Raw genomic sequence first — 13,991 nt, 5'->3', positions numbered from 1 at the left:
CAACCTCATCCCTCTTAAATCTAAGATTGAATTCAATTATATTATGGCCACCGGTAGCAGGACATTCCCTGACCATCAGATTGTTAACTAATTTGCACTGGTGTGTGATATTAGCCAGGAATTCAGTTCATGGTCAGAGCATTGCTTTGGATATTGAGGCCATTCATCAAATAGCCCCAATTAAAGGTGTCAGTGAAACTTTCAATCCTTAATATCAATGTTTCTGTCCAGAGCTGTCTTTTCATCAACTGTCCTTGTTCACTTGGGGATTCTGAAAACTGGGCTCAACAGCTCACTGATTGCATCATGGAAACCAAATTATCTGTGTCTTGTGTAGCTTATGTGCAGGTCAATGAAAGGTAATATACAAAGATAAGATTTAAAGATAACTTTAATTACATACCACAAGAGGAGCTGAACAAAACTGTTCAATAATATGAGGAACAGTAGCTGGCAGTAGATTACAACTGATACCATAAGCCCCAGAGCATTAAAAACAGGACTTGGTATCTTAAACTGACTGCCAACAGGTCACACTCAGTAACGTATATGAAAAAGGCAAATACATTTACTTTTATATTTCTGATGAGTGTGTTTGTGGTGACTGTATATACCGCATGACTGTTCTCAGCCTTTCAATCGCTTGAAGACAGGCCAGACAAGATGTGGCCACTTAGTGCACAAGTGGAACAGCTCCAATTGTGACTGGCCATCCAAGTCAGATCATTGCCTATCCTGAGAGACCCATTCCCTAACCCTAACCCTAACACTAACCATAATGGCATCATAACCATTTACACTGTGTCAGCTGAAGCCGTTGAATGGATTGTTAACCTCAACATTTAACTATAACTGCTTCCCCAGCCAAGTACGTGACTGCGATGGCCTGTGTGTTTATAATATATGGAGAGGTATTTCAGAAGTCTCCAATTTTTTCTTCCATTTCCTAAATGCTCTTTTCTCTATCCCACTGACTTTGCAAAACAACAATAGACAAGGAATAAGACAAGGACAAGGTAGCCTGGTGTCAGCGAGCAATAGACTGGGCATCAAGCCCGGTGTCAGCTAGTAATAGACAAGGAACCAAACCTGATGTCAGGCAGGGAGAGATTGGGCACTGAACCTAATGTGATAGAGTGGGCGCAGGTAGCCTGGCATCCAGCAACTTCCGCTGTTGAAAGATAATGATAGATGAGGAAGGTCATCTGCTCCATCCACCCAGAGAGACCTTACAGCTGTCCTCCTCCCCTCACCACAGTATCCAATTGTTTTATAAATTATTCATGGATTTTTGCCTCTTTTACACTATCTGGAAATCTATTTTGCACATTGACCATGCCTTATGTAGAGAAGAATCCCCTGAGTTCAGTCCTACATTTACTTTTTACTAGATTGAACCTGTGTCCCTTTTTTCTACTTTTACAATTCAGTTTGAAATAATATTCTGGTTAAATGTTTTCTATTCTGTTAACTATTTTATATCCCGCTGCTTTGCTGCTTGCTGCTCAGTGGTTGGACATGCTGAACATTCAGACTAAGTTCCTGAAATCTCATTCCACTTGGTCATGACCCAGCCATGGATTGTTGACTATCCCTGAGATGAGTTCTGACCACAAATCCACACCATTACTAGACCGCCTTTTGGCACCTCCATAACATTACCTGACTCCACCCCTGTTACATCTGCTGCTGACACCCTCATCCATGCCTTTTTTACCTCCTTTGTTGACTATTCTTACATACCCCTGACTGACCTCCCATCTTCCACCCTCCATAAATTTAAGCACATCCAAAACTCTGCTGTCTGTGTCCTAACTTAGACCAAGTCCCATTCATCCACCACCCTTGTGCTCAGTGACCTACATTGGCTCCTGGCTGAACAACCCTTTGATTTTAAAATTCTCATGCTTGTGTTCAGATTCCTCCATGGCCAGGACCTGGGAGATGGGGATTGCAAACGGTCCTAATCACCGGGTCCCATACCTCTAGGGGGTCCAGGCTCATTGGCCAATTGACCTTTCAATCTGGATGGTCAGTGTCCAAAGCTGCAAATCTGGCATGTAGACCATCCCAATTGACAGGCTAATCGACCAATGAATGCTGTTATTCAGAACAACAACAATCTTTGATCGAGTAGTAGGATGCTCCAGATTCCTTTCTTACTTACCTTGTGGATGCCTGTTTGGGCCTTGTTGTTTGGAGTGCTGCTTCCTTAATCTTAAACCTGGCTGAAGCGCAAGCAGGTTGGTGACAGTTGTTTTAAAGCAGATTTCCTTCACAACACCACGCCCTTCCTCAACACCCACTATTTCCCTTGTAAAGTGCGTGCAAGTGGGTTCCTCTTCAGGCTCGACTTATCTATTTCAAACCCTTAATTCACTAGAACCAACTCCTGGGCCCAGGCTGTTTTGAGATTTAAACCTGGTTCCCTCTGCCTATCCTTCTCCTGGCTCCGTGCGTCTGTCCAGTTTTGATGGCAACAGATGGTGGGTTAGCAGCACTGGATAAGAGAGCGGCGGCAGCACGAGGCGGCTGGCCTGGACGCACCTAGGTCGCCAGTTTTAGCCATAAATTGAATTCAAGTCTGCCTTCAAGGTCCTTCCAGTTAGGTGGAGCAAAAGTTGATAAATTGAGACCTGGAAGATTGATCACCATTGAGAGCTTTTCCTACTTGGATGTATCAACCTTGTGTGCTGGCTGTGTCAGCAAATCCTTCTACCAGCTGTCTAATGACAATTTAATTTGGCATTGAATCTACTGCATGGGGGAGGTGATGGCATAGTGGTATTGCCACTGTACTGGTATTCCAGAGACTCGGGGTAATGTTCTGGGGTTTGAATCCCATTGTGGCAAAAGGTGAAATTTGAATTCAATAAAAATCTGGATGACCGTGGTTGTTGTAAAAACTCATCTGGTTCACTAATGTCTTTAAGGGAAGGAAATCTGCTGCCCTGACCTGGCCTGACCCACAGTAATGTGGTTGGCTCTTAAAATGCCCTCTGGACAAGGGCAATTAGGGATGGGCAATAAATGCTGGCCCAGCCAGTGACACCCACACCCCAAGAATGAATAAATAAAATAAAAAAATGTTTTTGCATGCAAGAGAAAGGCCTGCAAGCCCAAGGCTGTAGACATAGCTACTAAACAACTGAGTAGAATTTCAATACGGTACAAGACAGTCCAGCAGTATTTTAGATAGAAGAGTACATATGCAAATGTGCATGCCTGGGCATAAGGGCAATTGTTGAAACCCATTAACTGTTACAAAAGATTGCCATCAAAGTTCCAAGAAGCTGTGAAAGTGCTTCGTGCCTCACATCTCTTGCTGTTCCCAATCCTCATTCTTCGATGGTGTGCAGGCCCTGGCCAAGCCCTCCCCAACCCCCTCTGGCCACCACTCATGGTGTTAATACGGCAATGTGGAATTCCACCACATTGCCGTATCCTGTGAAAAATTTGTTCAGCTCCATCTCATCAATATGGTGAAGCAGCTTCTGGACAAACAATTGATGACTGTTTGGGTACTGAATTGTGCATCGTATTTCTGTATCCCTCAGTTTATTTTCAGAGCGACCTGGCCTGGGCTCCTTGATGGCAAATTCTGCCGTTCCCTAATTAGCTGACCTTGGGGTCTTAGGGGTGGAATCTATACAAACATACAAGCATACAAATTAGGAGCAGGAGTAGGCCACTCAGCCCTTCAAGCCTGCTCCACCATTCAATAAGATCGTGGCTGATCTGATTGTAACCTCAATTCCACATTCCCGCCTACCCCTAATAACCTTTCACCCCCTTCCTTTTCAAGAATCTATCTTCTTCTACCTTACAAATATTCAAAGACTCTGCTTCCACTGCCTTTTGAGGAAGAGAATTGCAAAGACTCACAACCCTCTGAGAGAAAAAGTTTCTCCTCACCTCTGTCCTAAATGGGTGACCCCTTATTTTAAAACAGTGGCCCCTAGTACTAGATTCACCCACAAGAGGAAACATCTCCTCCACATCGACTCTGTCAAGACCCCTCAGGATCTTACATGTTTCAGTCAAGTCACAGTATCACAAGGAAGAATTTCCCCCCCCGTTGTGGGGGGGAAGTGCAGGAGCGGGCGCGGGCAGGTGCGCTTCCGATTGGCGCCCCCAATCGGGGGTGCGCCACCATTTCACGTGGGTGGACCAATTAAGGCCCGCCCAGTGTGATGTCCGCCAGGAAGCGCTATGCGCTCCCTATGCGGGCGGAGGGGGATTTCCCTCAGCCGAGCGTGCGCTCTTTCGTCCATGCGCGCAAAAGAGTGCACTCATCTCCCTGAGGCTAAGTGCTACCTCAGGGAGATCAGTGCCAAATTTAAAAATGGTCAATGTACAAAAATAAAATTTCCCTGACATGCCCCCTCATGTGACACTGTTATATGAATTGGGACATGTCTATCACTTTTATTCAAACTTTTGTTATATTTTTAAAAACCCTCATGAACCCTCATCCCGCCCGTGGATGAGGTTTCATGCTTTCTCTGAAGCCCGCCAGGGCTCCTGGTCTGCCCGCCAACCTTAAGGTTGGACGGGCAGGTTCATTAATTACTTGAATTAGTTTTTAAATGGCCTCAGTAGGCTGTTGACAGGTCGACGGGCGCACAGCTGAATCGGCTGCGCTCCCGCCGATCTGAAAATTGAAATGACGTGGGGTGACGTCCAGACTTCTGCCCGACGTCATCCCACATCATTTTACACATCCACGAGCGGGCCCCGCCCCCCGCTCGCCAACCTCAATATCCTGGCCACAGTATCTTTACAATGCAGAAGGAGGCCATTCAGCCCATCAAGTCTGCACTGGCTCTCTGAAAGAACATTCCACCTCGTCCCACTCCTGTAACCTTGCACATTCTCTCTTTTTAGGTAGCAATCCAATCCCCTTTTGAATATATCTCAATTGAACCTGCCTCCACCACCCTTTCAGGAAGTTTGTTCCAGACTCCAACCACCCTCTGGTGAAAAGCTTTTTCCTCACATCATATTTACCCCTTTAGCCAATTATTTTGAATCTGGACCCTCTAGTTCTTGATGTTCTCTTGAGTGGGAACAGTTTCTCACTATTTACCCAGTCCATACCCCTCAGGATCTTGAATATCTCTATCAAGTCTCCTCTCTTTTCTCCAAGGAAATCAGTCCCAACCTCTCTGGTCTATTCTCATAGCTACAGTTCTTCATCCCGGGAATCATTCCTGTGAATCTCCTCTGTACTTTCTCCAATGCCTTCACATCCTTCTTCAAGTATGGTGCCCAGAACTGCATGCAGTACTCCAGATGAAGCCTAACTAGTGTCTTATACAAGTTCAACATGACCTCCTTACTCTTGTACTCAATGCCCCTATTAATAAAGCCTAAGATACTATATGCTTTATTAACTGCTCTCTCAACACACACTGCCATCTTCAATGACCTGTGTACATATACATTGAGGTCCCTCGTTCCTGCACCTCCTTTAGAGGCTCTCCCTTTATTTTATACTGTTTCACCATATCTTTCCTGCCGAAAAAGAATCATCTCACACATCTCTGCATTGAACTTCATCTGCCACTTGCCTGCCCAATCCACCAACATGCCTATGTCCTTTTGAAGTTCAAGACTATCCCCATCATAGTTTACAACATTTCCAATCTTCGTATCTTCGCAAATTTGAAATCATGCCCTGCACACCACAGTCCAGGTCATTAATATATATCAAGAAAAGCAAGGGTCCCAACACTGACCTCTGAGGAACTCTACTAAAACCTTCCTCCAATCTGATAAACAACCGTTTATCACTACTCTGTGTTTCCTGTCACTCAGCTAATTCCTTATCCAAGTGCCTACTTTCCCTTTTATTCCATGACCTAGAATATTGCGCACAAGTCTGTTGTGTGGCACTGTATCAAATGCCTTTTGAAAATCAATATACGCCACATCAACAGCGTTTCTTTTATCAGCCTTCTCTGTTACCTTCTCAAAAAAACTCCAGCAAGTTAGTTAAACATGATTTTCCCTTGATGAGTCCATGCTGGCTTTCCTTAATTATCCTGCCCTTGTCTAAGTGATTATTGATTTTATCCCATACTATAGTTTCCATAAGTTTCCCTACCACTGAAGTCATATTGACTGGCCAGTAGTTGCCAGCTTTATCCTTGCACCCCTTTTTGAACAAGGGTGTAGCATTTGTAGCTCTCCAGTCCTCTGGTACTGCCCCCGTGTCTAAGGAAGACTGGAAGATTATCACTACTGTATCTGCAACTTCCACTCTCACTTCCTTCAGTACCCTTGGATGCATCTCATCCGGTCCTGGTACCTCATCTATTTTAAGTAAAGGTAGCCTTTGCAGCACCTCCTCCCTCTCAATTGTAAGTTCTTCTACTGTACCAGTTACCTCCTCTCTCACTTCAGCCTAGATAGCAAGTTCTTCCTTTGTAAAGACAGATGCAAAGTGCTCATTCAATATCTCTGCTATTTCTCCAGCCTCCACATGCAAGCTCCCTCTTTTGTCCCTAATCAGCCTTACTCTTTCTTTTACCACCCTTTCATTATTTACATGCTTATAGAAGACCTTGGGATTCCCTTTTATGTTCGCCACCAGCCTCTTTTCACGCTCTCTTCTTGCTAGTCTTATTAGTTTCTTCACTTCCCCTTTGGTCCTTCTATATTCAGCCTGATTCTCCATTGTATTTTCTATCTAACATCCGTCGTACACGCATTTCTTCCTTTTCATCTTGACCCTATCTCTCTCGTCATCCAGGATGTTCTGGATTTATTTGTCCTACCTTTCCCCTTCAAGGGAATATACCTTGACATTGCCTGCAATACTTTTTCTTTGAAGGTGGTCCATTGTTCAGCCACTGCCTTTTCTGCCAAAATTTGATTCCAATTCACTCGACTCAGATGCATTCTGATCCCATCAAAGTTGGCTTTCCGCCAATTAATTATCCCTGCTCTGGATTGTTCTCTGTTGTTTTCCATTATTACCCTAAACCTTATGATACAATGATCACTGTCCCCTAGGGGCTGTACCACTGATATTTGATCCACTTGCGCCAACTCATTCCCCAGAACCAGGCCCAAAAGTGCATGTCCTCTCGCTGGACTGGAAACATACTGCTGTAGAAAATTATTTTGAACACATTCCAGGAACTCTCGCCCCTCTTGTCCTTTTGTACTACTCTTATCCCAGTCTTTAGTTGGATAATTGAAATCCCCCATTGTAATTACTCTATAACTCTTGCACCTCTCTGTAACTTCTTTGCAAATGAATTTCTTCACATCCCTTCCACTAGTTAGTGGTCTATATACTACACCGATCAATGTTATTGCACCTTTCCCATTCCTTACCTCTAACCAGAGAGATTCTGTCCTTGACCCCTCTGAAACATCCTCTCTCTCTCCAGTACTGTAATGCCATCTTTAACCAATATTGCCACTCGCCCCCTATTTTTCTTCCTCCCCTGTCTCTCCTAAACACCTTGTAACCAGGAATATTTAATGCCCAGTCCTGCCCTTCTTTGAGCCAGGTCTCTGCTATAGCAATAATTTCATAATTCCATTTGTCAACCTGTGCCTGCAGTGCACCAATCTTATTAATCACACTCCATGCATTCACATACATGCACTTGATTTAGGCTTCTTTACTTTCCTGCTTATTCTGACCCCATCTAATAACTTACTGTTGCCTACTCTAATTCTATCTGTTACTCTTCTAAACACCAGCGGTACAAGCCTAGCCTATCCAACCTTTTCTCATAAGACAACCCGCCCAACCCAGGTATTAGTTTAGTAAATCTCTGAACTGCTTCCAACACATTTACACCCATCCTTAAATAAGGTTTTGTCTTTGATCAGGACTGTGGTGTTGAGGGTTTGACAACATCAAGTGCAATTCCAATGATGGGGAGAATACCATTAGCAGGCAGATTCTTACTTGTTACTGAAGCCCAAGAGAACTTCCTGGAATCCTCAGCCAAATAGGTGCTGGATTGGCAGGTGGAGGGGATAGAAATTTCACTACAGGGTCCTCAGCAACTTCCTCCTCCAATACAGGCTCAGGCTTTACTTCCTCTACAGGAGGCTATGTTTCTGCTTCTGAATGTGTTCTTCTAAGGGCTCTAAGTTCCTATGTTCCCTGTCGACCTCAGTCCTCCATTGAAAGAAAGTAAGAGAGTGAAAACCCTGAGACTGGGAGTGAACCGGACACAAACACCTCAGAAAAAGGCTGCTCAGTGTGGGGACAAACTCTCCCCTTCCTGCTCCTCCTTCCTCCCTAAAAACCTATCCACACCACGCTGGGAGAGGCAGAAAACCCAGGCTAAAAACCAACCTGCTTCTGACTCCTACTTTCATATGAATTCCACCAAGGCCAGCTTGGAGTCTGCACCATCAGAGGCAAACGCAAGGTCGGTGTTCATTAAACTCAACTCCTCAGCTCGGCCCCGGTTCTCTCTCCCTACCCTGGTGACCAAGCCTTGGGGCCTAGTCTGCCTCTCTCTAGCTCTGCTTCTTAAGTGAAAAAGCAAAAAGAGTTTTACTTGATAGTTCTGCTGCTTGACACTTTTTAATGATCTTCTTTATTAATTACTCATTTCTTATGAGTAATTTATTGCTTTGACATTGACTTTTTTGGCTCAGAAAGATGTGTATATTTTCTTCATACCTTAACTTTTAATTTCTGTTACGGACAGGACGGAGGGTTAATTTAAAAAAGCCCTGACTTCTCCTCTGACCATCCATCCGAAAGGTGTTTTGATTTTGATTTCCCCCTTTATAAGCAGTAGTGTATTTCCCAACCCCTCAGTCTTGGTGTGATCCAATTCTATTGATAAACCCATAGCAAACTTATGATAGGATGAACTCAAAGAGTTAGTTTATTTGCACACACTCAAAACATGGTTGGGGGGTTGGTTTCGCCACATAGCCCCCTGAGCGCTCATACAATAAAAGAGGGATTGAAAAAGGAAAGATTTACAGGGCGAAGACCACAGAGAAGATAGTTATTGTTTCATGTGATGTCAGAGCACAGAATCAAAGTCCAATGACGTATCCTTCACGGAGGTCCGCAGATTGAAACTTGATGCTGTACAATTAATTTTTCCAGTAGAGTTGCCTTCACACGAGGAGATAAGCACGCAGAGATGAATCAGTCTTGTTGGCAATGGTACAGAAGTTCCAGTAGAAACAATGTAGATAGGGATTCAATCTGGACAGAGCCCCTTTTCTGTGCAGCTGGTTATAGATGTTAAAATGGCAGACTGAGGTTTTGTAGTTTCACAAGGCAATATAACTTGTTCCACCAGCTAGAGGCTCATGTCACATGACTCCGACCTCTCCACATTGTCTTTGACAAAGGTTGTGTATCCCCCATCTGGGTTCCCAAGATGGTTAAATGTTCTAATCATTAAGACGTAAATGAAAGGTTGCAGGGTCCTTTGTCCCAGCAAACGGATAGGCTCCGGCTGGCCAAGCCTGGCTTATGAAATGCAGATGGCCTTTGTACAGATCTATTTGAATTTGGTCTCTGCAGCCCACAGGGGTCATTAGTGTCTCTTCAGAGATAACGAATCACAAGTTCTTGTGATACTGCCGTGGTAGCTCTTCTGTTCAGGGTCACAGACATTTTAAAAGGTCATTGTCAGTTCTAAAATTTTAGAACTTAATCATGAGGATATATATATATTATATATATTATTTAAAAAAATCCAGTATGAGATCTTAGTATCCTGACAATTTGAAATTCATGTTTAATGTTGTGCCAAACCAGACCTCAGGCAGCTGCTGCTGGATTTTGTGCTGAAGGAGATTGAAAGGCTCACAAGAAGTCTGATTGCTTTTTGGAGGGCTGGCAAAAGCAGTTATTTTTGTTCCAATAGAAACGGGAAGGGTTGGAAATGCTCAGCATGTCTGGTAGCATCTTTGCAGAGAAAGACAGAGGTCACTGACTCTTCGCCAGAACTAATGCAGATCATGGACCTGAAACATTAACTCTGTTTCTGTCCACAGATGCTGCCTGGTTTGCTGACTATTTCCAGCACTTTCTGTTTATGTTTCAGATTTCCAGCATCTGCAGTACTTTGCTTTCCTATTATATACTAAGTGTGGTTTTTATTTAAAATGAAACGATACTTATCACTCAATGCAAAATGTAATTTTTCTGTTAACCTTGGTTGGTGCTATTACCTGAAGGTTTTGCTATTTTTAAACTTGGAAGTAAAACCAGGAGTTATGCACCAATAGAACATGTCACTGTTAGTTCAAGATATTCTAATTTGTATATCACAGAATCAGAATCACAGAGTGCAGAAGAGGCCCTTCGGCCCATCGAGTCTGCACCAACACGTGAAAAACACCTGACCTACCTACCTAACCTCATTTACCAGCACTTGGCCCATAGCCTTGAATGTTATGACATGCCAAGTGCTCATCCAGGTACTTTTTAAAGAATGTGAGGCAGCCTGCCTCCACCACCCTCCCAGGCAGCGCATTCCAGACCATCACCACCCTCTGGGTAAAAAGGTTTTTCCTCACATCCCCCCTAAACCTCCTGCCCCTCACCTTGAACTTATGTCCCCCCGTGACTAACCCTTCAACTAAGGGGAACAGCTGCTCCCTCTCCACTCTGCCCACGCCCCTCATAATCTTGTACACCTCAATCAGGTCGCCCCTCAGTTTTCTCTGCTCCAATGAAAACAACCCAAGTCTATCCAACCTCTCTTCATAACTTAAATGTTTCATCCCAGGCAACATCCTGGTGAATCTCCTCTGCACCCCCTCCAGTGCAATCACATCCTTCCTATATAGGATTCTTGTTTATGGTCCTTGTAAGGTTGAAGTCTTTTGGATGTTGCTGTCTGGATATTGCACAGGGCCTGGTTCAAAGAAGCAGAGCTGGTTGCGTATTACCGAGTTGTGTGTGATTGTCTGACAAAACTGTGGTTGTAAAGTGCACCATATTAAAACCTGAACTTTCAATGGGCTTTATAAATGGAGGCATAGAGTACAAAAGCTAAAAAGCTTTGCTAACCCTATGTAAAACAGTTCAACCCCACTGTGACAATGGTTTGAAATTCTGGGCACTCAAAGGATATGAAGGGGAGGGTTAAAGGTGGGAGGGAGGTTGGAAGGGTGGGGAATTAGGGACCCGGAAACAGGAGAAGCACCAGGGCCCATGATTTCTCTCCCTGGCCTTGTCCATGGCCACACCCCTCCTTATCTCTGTAACCTCTTCCAACCCTACAGCTCTCCAAGATATCTGCACTCTGCCAATTCTGACCTTTTGAACATCCATAATTTCAACATTGGTGGCTTTGCACTCACGACCTGCCAAGGCCTTAAGCTCTTGAACTTCCTTCAAAAACCCCTCCACCTCTCCTTCATCCTTTAAGAAGCTCCTTATGTGACTCAATGTTAAATTTTGTTTGATAACATTCCTCTGACATGCCTAAGAACATTTTATGACATTAAAGACTCTATATAAATGCATGTCATTGTTGTGTGTGCTATCTATTTCTTTGCTTTGTGCCGTACTTCACAATTGACAGCATTAAAGTTCATTTGCCTTTCTTCTACTCACTTAAGTATTTTATTCAACTCATTCTCTAATTTCTCAGCTGCCACATCAATGCCACAGCCTTTCAAAGTTTTGGATCATTGGGAAAGTTCAGCAGTTGGCATTCAAGTTCTGTATCCCTGCCATTGATATAAATTAGAAACAGCAGTGGCCTGAGAACCGAGCTAAGTGTCACCCCATTCACCACTTATCCCTATGTAGACCCACTTCTACTGCTTACCTTCTCCCCTGATTTCCACTCATACGAACATACAAATTAGGAGCAGGAGTAGGCCACATGGCCCTTCAAGCCTGCTCTGCCGTTCAATAGGGCCATGACTCATCTGAATGTAACCTCAACCCCATATTCCTGCCTACCCCCAATAACCTTTCACCCCCTTGTTAATCAAGAATCTACCTGGCTCTGCCTTAAAAATATTCAAAGACTCTGCTTCCACTGCCTTTTGAGGAAGAGTTCCAAAGACTCTGAGAGAAAAAAAATTATCCCCATCTCTGTCTTAAATGAGTGACCCTTTATTTTTAAACAATAACCCCTAGTTCTAGATCCTCCCACAAAGGGAAATATCCTCTCCACATCCACCCTGTCAAGACCCCTCAGGATCTTAAAGGTTTCACTTAGGTCACCTCTTAGTCCACGCTGGAAGACATTGTCACCTCAGCTTCCTACATACAACGTGGCTTAGATCAGAAATAAACCTGTGCCGTCCACAATCGGTGACACTGTCCAAGTGGTACCCCAAACCCTTATAGAAAGAGGTTGTAAAGAAATAAATTCCCTACATACTGAAAATCAGCTACCATTCTCCTGGCTGCTGTAGCCATGTGGAAATTTTGTGAGGGCTAGATTTGGCTTGGCTATGGCTGTCACTTGGCTGTGGTTCACATAGAGGAATGGGCACTCGGGTGTGGTTAGTTTGGATGTGCACCCACACCACATATTGGATTGGCACTAAGAAATTCTCTGCTGTTGCTCCAGATCGTTCCACAGATCTGAGTGCAACCTTCTTTTAAACTTTCATTAAATGCAAACGGAATTGCAAATCTCACTGCCTGAAGTAAAATATTAATAATATAGGCAGTGAAAAGGAAGTGGACTTCAGCCAACTGGAATGAGAGATGCAGGGATAATTGAACCCAGGGCATGTAGATGTAATTCAATCTCCATTTTAAATCTGTATATTCTGTTCTTATTTTTCATATTTCCTATGTCCACATTCATACTAGAAACTTGTGTAATTAGGCTCATCCGCTAGGTGGAGCTTTACTGGGTATCTAACCCATACTGTAACTGCCCTGGGAGTGTTTGATGGGACAGTGTAGAGGGAGCTTAACTCTGTATCTAACCTCCATGTTGTACCTGCTCCAGCATATTGAACACTGGATGCCTGTCATTGGAAGTGAACCAACTCATTCTGATGAGAAAACATAAATAATATATTCTTTTAAAAAACATTCTATTATGATACATGTTTTAAAACATTGTGCATTCACAGAATTGTGTCCCAGGTGACCTTGACATATTGGTTACAGCGTTCGCTTGGTTTATGTGAGAAAAGTTTGAAGGAATGGCAAAATCATGTAATTCAGCTGTTTTAAGATATATTATAATAGATGCTCCATGAGTAGATTTTTAACACACTTTTAAATTTATTTGTTTATAGTCCTGTTTCTGAAGGTATTTGTCAGTCAGTCTGAGAAAGAAATCACGGCACGCTGCTTCCATGAGATGTGGGTGTCACTGGCAAGATCAGCATTCGTTGCCCATCTCCAGTTGCTCTTGTGAATATGGTGGTGAGCTTCTTTCTGAATTGTTGCAGTCCATGCTGTGTAGGTACACCCACAGTGCTGTTATGTATGCAGTTCCAGGATTTTGACCCAGTGATGATATTGATATCTTGGTTCAATGTAGTAATGGGAAACTATTTATTATCTATTTACTAGTTGAGGAACATAGGAGGATGTGGAGGCCATCAGCCCCTTGAACCTGTTTCATCATTCAATTAGATCATGATTAACCTCTATCCCAACCCTACTGATCTGCCTCATACCCATATTTATGACATCCTTACTAAATAAAAGTATATTGATCTCAAGCTTAAATTTCAACTGAACCATCATCCACAACCTTTTGGGGGAGAGTCCTCTAGATTCTCTCCACCTTTTATGTGATGTAGTTCTTCCCAATTTTACTCCTAAAAGGCTTAGCTCTAATCTTAGTGTTATGTCTCCTCGTTCTGGATTCTCCTACTGGAGAAAATCCCATTACCATTTAAACACTTCAATTCGATTACCTTCAACCTTCTGAACTCAAGGAAATACAAAACAATTTTATGCAACCTGTCTTCATAATTTAACATTTTAAGCTGAGGAGAGAATGACTGCCCTTGACATCACGGCAGCATTTGACTGAGGGTGGCAT

General features: G+C 43.4%; 1 protein-coding gene across 1 annotated transcript in view; it reads left to right on the top strand.

Moving 5' to 3' along the window:
- LOC144691123 (ankyrin repeat and fibronectin type-III domain-containing protein 1-like) overlaps nt 1-13,991 on the top strand; it is a 753,296-nt gene that overhangs the window by 670,569 nt on the left and 68,736 nt on the right. The window lies entirely within an intron of this gene.

Source organism: Cetorhinus maximus, chromosome 15 (assembly GCF_964194155.1).
Source record: "Cetorhinus maximus chromosome 15, sCetMax3.hap1.1, whole genome shotgun sequence".
Lineage (NCBI taxonomy): Eukaryota > Metazoa > Chordata > Chondrichthyes > Lamniformes > Cetorhinidae > Cetorhinus > Cetorhinus maximus.
The sequence above is the reverse complement of the archived record's forward strand: the minus strand, read 5'-3'. Positions and strand labels throughout refer to the sequence as shown.